The sequence below is a fragment of the Lycium barbarum genome, chromosome 5 (genome assembly GCF_019175385.1).
Source record: "Lycium barbarum isolate Lr01 chromosome 5, ASM1917538v2, whole genome shotgun sequence".
Classification (NCBI taxonomy): domain Eukaryota; kingdom Viridiplantae; phylum Streptophyta; class Magnoliopsida; order Solanales; family Solanaceae; genus Lycium; species Lycium barbarum.
The window spans coordinates 61710713-61719496 of NC_083341.1; the positions used below are offsets into that span (position 1 = coordinate 61710713).

At 36.1% G+C, this 8784-nt stretch overlaps 1 non-coding gene across 1 annotated transcript; it reads left to right on the forward strand.

The window, feature by feature from the left end:
* Positions 1-5143: 5143 nt before the first annotated feature.
* TRNAA-UGC (transfer RNA alanine (anticodon UGC)) lies at positions 5144-5216 on the forward strand. Its single transcript has one exon. It is a non-coding gene; the product is annotated as a tRNA-Ala (tRNA).
* The last annotated feature ends 3568 nt before the right edge of the window (positions 5217-8784 follow it).

An 8784-nucleotide genomic window follows, 5' to 3' on the forward strand; every position in this document is an offset into this window, starting at 1 on the left:
GAGAGAAGTCAAAGAGCATGTAGGGTCACATAGTAAAGTAGGGTAAATGTAATTTTGATGTTTTCGTTTTTACTGTTTTTGCTTTTTTGGGCATGACCCGATTTTGGGTTGGGCTTTGTGACTCTTGCATACTAATAAAAAGCCCGGATGGGCATAATTTGATTTAAAAAAAAAAAAAACCAAGAAGGTACAATCACAAGGCCACGCAAGGGTGGTGAAAACAAAATAAAAACCAAGAGGTCAACCACAATACTACCCGGCAGATGGAAGCAGGTTCGCAGCCGCCAAGGAAAGGAGCAGGCTGATCAGACCAGATCTAGATACACGTGGAGCAAACGTGGAACTTTTTCTTATGCAGCCAGTCGAGATAGGGTGCTCATGAGACTCAAGCTCTCCGGCAAGGAATTGGAAGATCGGTCCACTCCGTGCTCAGTCGCACAAATTTGATTTTTGAATAAATTTGCTTTATTTGGTTTCTTTTCAAAAATAATCTTGCAACCGGTCGGACACACACTGGAAAGCACAAAGGCATTCCCACATAAGGGATACCCTTTTCTACCGATTGAGTCGAACTACAAGTGACTTGACTCTTGAGATGTAGGAAGACTCAATATCAGAGAGTCAGTCACACTCAAACAAACCACTCTGGGCTTTCCAGTTTTGATACTGGAAGATCCGGTATTTGTTTGAAACCTACATTTAGAAGTCTAATTGAGTCAAACTACAAGTGGCTTGAATTCTTATATAGCCTGAGATATGTAGGAAACCCAGAGACTAGGGTCTGGCCATAAATTTGAAAAATTCATTTAAAAAAGAGAAGTATTTTGAAATTAGTTGACCAAAATCAGATTTGTCAAATTTCGATGATCAGGGATGGGCTTGCCATCCCCAAACACCGAAGGGTAGTTGTTGACACCTAATTTGACCTCCAATAGATTTATTTAATTATTCGGAGTTCATGGATCTCAAACGGAGTGAAATGTACATTTTACAAGCCAAATATGATTTTACAAAATTGTTTCGGTGACATTTTTCCATTTCATTTGGAAAAATATCATCAAATATATTAATGTATATCATCTTGTATATTTGGTATATTTTAAGAATTTCAAACATGTTTATCAAGATTTAAATTCAAAAATAGTGGGGAAAATTAGTTAAATAATTGTTTTTTAAACTATTAATGATCAATTGATAAACCTTTTAATCCGTTAAATGATTAATTAAATGGATTATAAATTACGTCTTAATTTTATAATCTATTTGGCTATATTTGCATTTATTTCCAAAATTGTTTAAAATTCGATTTTTTTGTTAATTACATAAGTCAATTGTGGCCATGATTGAAATTGTCAATTACTTGCTATGTTTTAATTGAGGGGAAATAATCAATTTAACCTTTGCATTGGTCATATTTGAAGAAAGGGTTAGTTAGTTTTACTTTAAAACATGGCTATAATGGTTAATTTGTTTAAAATACGTCTACAATTAAAGGGATTCGATTAGGCTATTTATTAAATCAATTGATAACCATTTTGATGAAATTTCCCCTTTATGTATATGTATATACGTGTATATACACACATACATATATGCATTCGGGCCCTCTTTTGCCCTTTTCTTTCAAAAAAACACCGACCCAGCCCATCCAAGATGGACCGAGCAGGCCCAATCACGCGTATAAGCATGAAGTCACATACCAAACACCTCATTTGGTCGTGTTGAGTGGAAAGGGTATGAAACCCCACTCGCCCCTCGTTTCTTTTCTCTCTCTACGTCAGGATTGCCGGAAACGATAAATTTTCAGGCAAGGACTGTGCTTTCAGTCAATGCCATGCCATTTTGGGTAAGAGTGCTCATACCCTCTCTCTCTTGTTTCCACCATAGAACCACCAGGAAATGTAAAACCCTCATCCTCTCTCTTTGTTTTTGCTTTTCTGTGCACGCAAGGACGAATCCTTAATGAATTTTGTCATTTTCTTCTCGATTGCTATTGGTTTTTATTAAATCACATGGATTCAAGATTGATCCCTCAAAACCCAAAAGTCCCACAATGGTTGAAAACCAAACTTTGGGATTTTTGGGGTTCTGTATATAGAACCCCATTCCCTTCACATTGACACACACAACTCTCACATCTCTAGCACAGAACTCTATTTAACTAGGATTAGATAAATTGCTTAAACCCTTGACGTAATCGAGTTCTTTAGTCTAAAATTTTAATTACTTTGATTTTGTGGCTGAGTTTTCGGGGTTGAAAAGGATAAGGAGCTTCCAATTACATTCTCGACAAGGCTGCACAAAAGAAAGATAAATTTCTCTACTTTCGTTTATTTTTAGTAATTTATGTGCTTATTTGGGTTAGTTATGTGTTAGTTGTTAGTATGTTTATTAAGTTATTAGCATATTTGGTAGATTAGTTTATTCATAGGTTTCATATGCCAGTTTAGTATGATTAGTTAGGGTTAATTGTTGTGCAGTTGAGTACGCAGTAGGTTTAGGCTTTGATATGCTTGTTTAGTTGAATGTTGAACACTGTTTATTGCATTGTTAGTCTGATTCAATTGTTAGCATGTCTTACACTTTGATTCATTTAGTCTAGTCATTATACAGTCAAGTATGTATTAGATTAATTGGGGTATCAGCTTATTTTTGGCCTTGTCCTAGTCACTGCTACATTATACAATATGTGTGAGTTTAGTTAATATCCATGTTGTAACTGTAAGCATGTTAACTTGTTTTCAATGCCCATTTATGCTATATGCACTGCTAAAATAGTTGCAAACCATTAGAAACTTCTGAAACTTGCATTAGACTTTACCTATGAGCATGTCTCACCCTAGTTTAGCCCAAGCCTAATCAGTTCACCTGGTATTATGTGTTAATGATCTAAGCAAAAGGCTGTGCGTGAGTAGTCAAACATGCCTATAGGCTCTGTAAGTGGATTGGTGTTAACTTTCCCATTACTTTATTAGCATATACTATGTTTCACACTGTTTAATGGCATATCTCATTGGGAAAACCTGTTTGCTAAGATGTTACTACATTGGCACTTCATCTTTGATCATGTTGGTTTATGTCATTGCCAGATTAGCTTAAATGTTGTTATGACTACCCTGTTAACATGTTTGAGTGTGTTTTGAGAAATGATATAACAAAAATATGAATTAGGTTAAGTATTTGTGTTATCAACATGCATATGAGTTTGTTTAGCATGGAGATCATCCAAACAGACACTTATTGGAAGAACTATCTAGTCCATAGCTGGTTTAAACACTTTATGTGTCCAACTTTAGTCATGTCATATGTCATTACTGTCCTCATGTACCCATCCTTGCTTAAATTTCTATCTGCTAAGTTTAAAAAGGAGTCTACTTGTGTGTTTAGTTGTTATCGTTATATATTCACTTAGTGGTAGGTGCATATGTCCCTGTTTGAATTTAGTTTGAATCACACCTATGCCTATGTGTTGTTTAGCCATAGTCACTGCCCTAACCATCATGATGTCTGATCTCTCATGACTATATTTTTTATTTTTGTGCCTAGTCTGTCTTCTGTATGTGAGCATGTATGTCACTAAGGGGTCGTTTGGTTGGAAACAAGTTATCCTGGGATTAGCTATTTCACCCTCCCACAGGGATAAAATAACACTACAATCCCGGGATTAGTTATACAACCATTTTATCCCAACCAAACTTGGGATAAATTCATTTCAAATATAATCCCGGCATTATTTATCCTTATCCCTTGTACCAAACGAGCCCTAAGTCCTGTTTGAATGAATGATAATGTTTAAACTGACAGTGCACACTTAAGATGAAAAGAGATTTTTAATCACTTAAATGTATAATAATAATAATAATAATAATAATAATAATAATAATAAAAAAATGTTAAGAGGTTGTCACTTAGGCATGGTAAAACAATGAGAGACTTACCCAGGGCTAGGGAAAGGTGTGGAAAGGCTTTGAGTTCACCCACCCAGCCAAGTACAACTGATCCTAGGTTGCTGGGGTTCCTTTTTGTTGGATTATGTTTCCTATGGGACCCTATGTAATCTGAACAAGTAAAAGCTATGAAAAAATGATGATTAAAAGGGAAGAAAGATCTCTGGTTATGATTGTGTTTGCTGATTGACATGAATATCCTTTTCCCCATATCCCAACCAATTGTTGTTGTGATTTGTCCTTATAACAATGATTTCTAGTATAGATTTGTTAAGTTTACATGGATAGGGATCTGGTGTAGGAGTGAACATATACATGGTTTAAGATTGTTCAAAAAGGGTCTGTTTGGTTGCTGCTCACTGGAAAATGTCTAAAACTAGATGTTACCTTTGATTGAGTACAAGACTTGGAAAATTGAGCTTAGGAGATAAAAATAGCATAAAAATTATGTGTTTTTCTGCTTGTAGAAGTGACTGAAACATTAGTCGCTATACACTAGTCTTTAAAAACAAGGATCATAACAATCTGAGGTATTGGACTTTGTTTTGAAATGAACATCCATCTCGATTTGCTTAGCTGCCTCTCCTCTTCCCTGTTCCTTATTTGGTTCATTAGGGGTAAAATATAGACCAGGTATACAAGATATACACTCTTTATATACCCTGGTATATATTAGGTGGTATGTTGTGTATACCCCAATATATCATGCTTTGTTTGTGTTAAATCATGACTGATATGCATTGATATGCATATAATCATAAGCCAATCTTTATTGTGTTCAAATAGTTTAGTAAGTTTAGATGCCCTCTAACCGGTATTTTCTTCAACCCCCCCCCCCCCCCACCCCCACCCCCTCCCTGCATAGAATCCTCGCTGCTGGACCATTCGGGCCAATGCATCATGAACCTCCGTTGGGCCAGAGGCCTAACACTCTTCTTTTATCTAGTCCAACATTTAGAAGGCCCAACCATGGGTGAAAATGGCAACTGGTGGGCTTAGGTACATCGACCAGCCAAACTTTTCTCCTTTTATTTTCATATTTGTGTATATGTGTGTAAGGGATGCTTGTATAAATATTGAAACCCAAATGGTTAGAACTATGGTCAATATACCGAGTAGAATGGATTAGGAAACTCTCAAATGATTTTCAAACTTAGAATTGACAAATAATAAATGATGCATGAAACACGAAAAATGGGGATGTAGCTCAAATGGTAGAGTGCTCGCTTTGCATGCGAGAAGCACGGGGTTCGATCCCCCGCATCTCCATACTTATACTTAAAAAAAAAAAAGATGCATGAAACACGATAAATGACTTTCCAATTTGATAATCCTTTTTAAAAATGATGGTATACGGAATAGATATATGTGCATATAAATTTGATACAGGGAAACATTTGATTACGGATTTGGAAGTGGAAAGTGTTTTGGACAGTTTCGTTTTCTAAAATAAAAGTTTGAAATGATTTTAGACTCAAAGGATCAGAACTTGATTTCGTAAAGTGATAAAGCATTGCAGAAAGAAATGAATTTCAAAACCATGAAGACTTAAGTATTTTTTACAAAAACCTTTTGGGCAAACCTTACCTTGAACTCTAGTTTTAAAGGATTTTTCGCTTGTTTGAATAAAAATCCTTTAAATTCGATTTTCCTAATTTCCCTTAAAATATTAAAATCTTCATATTAGTGAATACAAATTTATAAAACACCATCCAACATATTGTATTGCAAATACATAACTAACATCATATTAACTAATTGAAAGAATAAATATCGCCCTCTTATTAAAAATTTGCTTTGGACCACTATTTTTATTGGGCCAACCTTGATCTGAATATAATACTTGAGAGCGAATATGATACGATCTTTAGAAATTGAAGAAGAACCGAGAGATCTAAAGAACAACGTTAGAAGAATTGATATTCAACAATCACTCAAACGGTTGGAAAATGAGCTAGACAGATAAGAAAGATATACTATTGATGGAAACATCAATTTGATGCGTACAAATGAGAATTAAACCAGCTAATAAAGGCTAAGGGACTTTAGAGGAAAAAAGTTAGTTATAACTAACTTTCGAAAGCCATGTGCTTCTCATGTGCCACTACCCTAACCGACTTTTGATCCTAATAAACTAATCCAACTGGAATGTAGGAAAATAATGCACAAATGTAAAGATGCAATATACAATTTGAATTATAATTGGATCATAACAACTACCTTCCAATTAAAAAATCCTTGTCCCCAAGGATTGATAGCAGGGAATCTGAGCTGGAAATCATGTAACTCTTCCCAAGTGCTGTCTTCGTGAGCTGAATTCAATCATATCACAAGGACTTGAGTAGTAGCATGGCCATTTTTAGGAGCCAACGACCTATCCTAAATGTCTTTCGGAACCTGTAGAACATAGCCATGTTCATTATGAACAATAAGGACTATTGAAACTGGTTGAGTGCCAATCTTCCTTTTGAGCTGAGAAATGTGGAAGGTTGGATGAATCTTTGAATGAGCAGGCAAAGCTAAAGTGTAAGAAACAACCCCAGCCTTGTGAGTGATCTAAACAGGTCCATAAAATTTAGCTAAAAGCTTCTGAAATGATTGTCTATAAGGTTGTGATTTGACATACACCCAATCCCCTATTGCATGAGACCTGCCAGTTCTATCCTTATCAGCATGAAACTTCATCTAGTTCTGAGCTCTGAGAATATGAGATTTTACTACTCTCAAAGTGGCTTTCCTAGCTTGTAGACTTCTATCAACTAATTCCAAATGAGATTCAAAGGCATGTAGATCGTGGTTGCTGACCATAAACCACTTCATAAGGGTTCAATTTGGTGGTTGAATGATAGGCGGTATTAGACCATCATTCAGCAGTGAGGCCATTCCTTGTGTTACACCTCGTACTTTTTCACGTCTTTTGCCTTGTAAGTAGGCTAAGATAAGCTTAGAGTAGTCATGGAACCCCTATAAGGTCAAGGAAGGTCTTGAATAAGTGTTAAGTATATGTCATAAAGGTTAGAGGTTAAATGAATCGAAGGAATCAAGTTTCGACGAAGTCTGATGTGTCGGGGAGGTGTTCTACATCACAGAACCTAATATGCCATGCATATAGGGACCCAGATGAAGGAAAGTGGAAGGTAAACTTTCTGCCTTGAAATGAGTCAGGGTATGTGTTTGCAGATAGTGATCTGCGACGCAGACCTCAACGCAGATCAGAGGCGGTGGCCGACTAAAGTTGTTTTAAATTGATTGGACGACTCATTTTTGGTCATTTCTTAACCAAACCTCATTCCGAAACCCTCCTAAGACCTTCTTAGAAATTCATAAAGGTTCAAGGGTGATTACACCATATGCCAACATCAAAATGTAGCCCTAGTGAAGAATAGTACATCTATGGTGTTGTGATGTGAACAAGGGTGGTTGTGAGCTGAACCAAGTTTGGATTCCAAGTTTTAATTTTTGCAAAAGGTAATTATAACATCTTATTGCTTTTTCTTAAGCTTATTCAAGTATTGGTTGGGTTATTTAAGTTAAGAATTGCAAGCTACTACTTGAAATGGCATGAGATGTTGTTATCCTTTTGTCGGACTGTTTTGAGGTTATGTATATGACATGTTATGGATGGAAGTTATCGAGAACAATGTGATTATGTTGTTATTACTATTGTTATGCGTGTCTCTGTATTGGTTATGAGGATAATGATATAAGCTAAAAGGACAGGTTGCTATATAACACCCAAAAGTTGCTTATGTTGTTAACTATTGTTGGGTTGCTAATATTGTTATTAAATAGAGTTAAAAGGCAGGGAAAACCTCATGAATGTGTTGGTTATCATGTTGGTTATGTTTTCCTGTGAAGTTAAGATAACGAAAGGGTATAAGGGGTTGAATGGGTTCCTATCCGAGCTTGTCGCTTGTCGTGGTTACCATTAGTAACGATTATATACTTGATTGTTGTGTATATTAAGGTGTATTATGGAGTTTTTGGATTGGGATTATTGGAGCAAGAATGCTAAGGTATGTTAAGGCACTTCCTTTCATTCTTTTGGCATGATTCCAACAAACGAAACATGAACGAACGAATGATGCTCATAAACGAATCTATTCCTAGTAATTGTTGAAAGCTCATGTTCATTGTCTTTCATGATGTAATTATGATCCATGGCATTTATCTTTGACTCTTATTGAAATGTATGTTGACGATGTTAGCTCCATAATGATAATTGAAGATGTAACGATTTTACGTCACTCCGACAAGTTCATGATGTCTCTTTATGGCTCGTGCACATAAATATATACATACTATGATATAATGAGTCCGTGTGTGGCTCCAATGGCGTTACATATGCATATATATGGTACGACGACGCTATAGACGCACCCCTGATTAGGTGGATATTATGGTGATGAAGATTCCCACAGAGGCTTGATGGCGCTATGTGCCTGTATATACTATATTCATGTATATCATGGACCTCAGTGGCAATACAAAGCCAAGGTTAAGTTTCTTATTCCTGTATTACATTGATGTCTCTCCTTATATTGTCATCTACCTTACATACTCGATACTTTATTCTTACAGACATCCCTTTTGCCTGGGGACCCTGTGTTTCATGCCCGCAGGTCCCGATAGACAAGTTGACTATCCTTCTTGCAGGTTATCAGCTCAGCGAAAGGTGTTGTTTCACCTCACTTGCTCTATAGTTGCGCTTTTAGGTCAGTATACTTATGTATAGGTATTTATGGGTATGGCAGGGCCCTGTCCTGACCTTATGATGTATTAGTACTCCTTAGAGTCTTGTAGATAGATGTCATGCATATAGATGTTTTGTTCGGCC